The following is a 2,683-nucleotide window of genomic DNA, read 5'->3' as shown; positions in this document are numbered from 1 at the left end:
CTACCGATTCAAATGCAAATCTTATTCGGAAGCACCCTCACAGACACACCCAGAGATAATGTCTAACCGTACATCTGGGCACCCCATGACACACAAAATTAACCATCACAGCGTGTGTTGCCCAAGGGTCGTAGACTCAGCAATTTCCTGCTTCTGCTTTGTCTTTGAAGTAGAAGATGTTGAACATGGCAGCCCCTTGGAATTTGCAGCTTTAACCATCTCGGTTCCAAGTAATTAAGACTGTAAAAGCCTCTGGCCTTGTGATTGACTGGAGTACAACCAGGGGGCCGGGGATGCTGTGGCTCCTTGAGCTAGGGCTGAGCCAGCTGTGCACCCATCCCTCCATCTTCTTTTGGCTCAGCCACTCTCTCGGTCTCACGTGGCAGCAGTTCTAAAGCAAAAGCTGTGCGTCTGCGTGGAAGGTCACACAAACGCTTGGTTTATTGGCAGACTCTGTGTTAATTGCTACACAATGCACTGCCTTGCATGTTTGCATTTTGTTGGGGAAATTCATTCATTCGTTCGTTCGTTCGTTCGTTCGTTCGTTCATTCAACAAATATTTGTTTAAGAGCCTGTTATGTGTCAGGTATTGTGCTAAGCCCTGGGGACATTTGGTACCAGTTCGTGTGGACCCATTTTCTATTAGGATGCCCAGAAATTAAGTGGTTCCCTGAGGCCTGTGGTCACATCCCAAATGTGTCAGGCCTACACAGTGATTTGTAATTTTTTGGAGGATCCCCTTTGGATAAGCTGAATAAAGTCCTGAATCGTCCCAGAAAAAAAAAAAAAAAGCATATTTCCATTTAAAAATATGTCCAGAATCTAACCATTCCTTGTCACGATTGTCTTCGGCCTCAGTGATTGCACTGGTCATGTCACTGGTCCCCTCCTTGCTTCCCTGACTAGCCCCTGTCTGTCCTCCACGTAGTGGCTGAAGAGATCCTGTTCAAATGTAGTTCAGATCAGGTGGCTCCAAGAAAAGTTAGGGATGCTATCATTCACAGAGCAGAAGTCATGTCCCACCAGCAGCCTATGAGACCCTAAACTACTCTCTCTGTTCCTGTCTGTCTGCCTCTCTTTCTCACACACACACACACACACACACACACACACCATCTCTCTGACTTCCTCTCCTACCCTATTCGGCTTGCTTGCTCAGCTTCAGCCCCTCCAGCCCTGTCCTTGCTACTCCTGAAATATTCCTTAGGCATGGAGGAACAAAAGATGGAAAGAACCTGGATCCCAAAGGTGGCTCACCTCCAGACTGTTAACAGAGGAGAGAAATAAGCTTTTGTCTTAACTAAGTCACTATATTTGGGGGTCTCCTTGTTATTGTGTAGCCCTGTACCCTAACCCAGGCACCAGCAAACTAAGACTCGAGTCAAATCTGGCTCCGGTTTTTATAAATAAAGTTTTATTAGAACACAGCTATGCTCATCCATTTATGGATTGTCTGTGGCTACTTTTGTGCATCGGGAGCAGAGTTGAAGAGTTGCAATAGAGATTCAATGAACTGCAAAGTCTAAAGTATTTATTCTCTGGCCTCTTTTGGAAAATGTTTACTGGTCTCTGGCTCAAACAATATTTACTTGTGATCATCATTTAACATGTGAAGAAGATGTAGCCGTAGAGGGTTAAGTTGTTCAAAGTCCAAAAGCAAATGAGCAGCTCAGTTGGAGTTCAGACCCAGAACTTTCCGACTCTCAAGTTCAGACCAAATTGTTCCTTAGATATAAGCCAGGCTAAGAAACAAAGTCAAGTCATGGAGTGACTTGCATTCCACTCAAACATGTAAAAGAATTAAGCTTCTGCAGTTTTTCTCTAATTGACCTAATATTTTTTGTGGACCCCTCCCCGTTGGGTGGTCAACGAGTCAGTGTAGGCCAAGCCAGTAAACTCAGTTTAATCCAACCATTTAAATAGTCTAGTGAGATCATTCAGGCTGTGGCAAGTAAAATGCACAGTGTTTCAGATTTCCCCCCCTCTTGGCTTCTCCTTCAGGAGAACTTTCAGGGTCCTTGTGGCAGTGGGAGTCAGGTAGAAAGGATCCTTGCACGCATACAGAATTTTCTGGATACTCCCCAGCCGGTCTCTGCCCTGCCCTGGTTTGCTCCCTGGCCTTGGGACTACTAAGGTCTGGCTGGTTCTATCTAATCTTGCTAAGGGGCTTCAGACAGGTTTCCTTGTCTGCAAAAACTGGATCACCATAGTACCTACCTCACAAGATGAATTCAAAGACTGAATGAGATGACAAACAGAAAGGTCTTAGAGCAACACCTCGCATTCACTAAGTGGTCAATATGGGTCAGACGTTGTTGGCCAGGCCGTCACTGGGTGTTGGCCATTTGCCCCAGTCTTAGGTGCCTACCTGCAGTGGCCTATTTGTCCCCCTGCAGGCCACTCTGCCAGCTCTCCTCAGCAGCCCCTGGTCTCCTCACTAAGGCATATAAACTCTGAGATCCCCGGGGGCTAGAAGTACGGCTCTGTCAGACTTACTGTCCCTCACCTTGCACCATGTTGGAAGCGCCCACTTGGTGGGCTGCTCCTAGACCCTGGCAGTCTCTGCCGGGACGCATGGGGAAGTGTGTCATGGCTCTGCAGAGTTCTTGGCCCTCCCCTTGACCTCTGCAGCACACTCCCGAATCCAGGACCTTAGCCAGCCTCTCTGCTTCCCCTGCCTCC

The sequence above is a fragment of the Callorhinus ursinus genome, unplaced genomic scaffold, assembly GCF_003265705.2.
Source record: "Callorhinus ursinus isolate GAN/ISIS: 27379988/994484 unplaced genomic scaffold, GSC_fseal_2.0 scaffold4, whole genome shotgun sequence".
Taxonomy (NCBI): domain Eukaryota; kingdom Metazoa; phylum Chordata; class Mammalia; order Carnivora; family Otariidae; genus Callorhinus; species Callorhinus ursinus.
Note: the sequence above shows the minus strand (reverse complement) of the source record.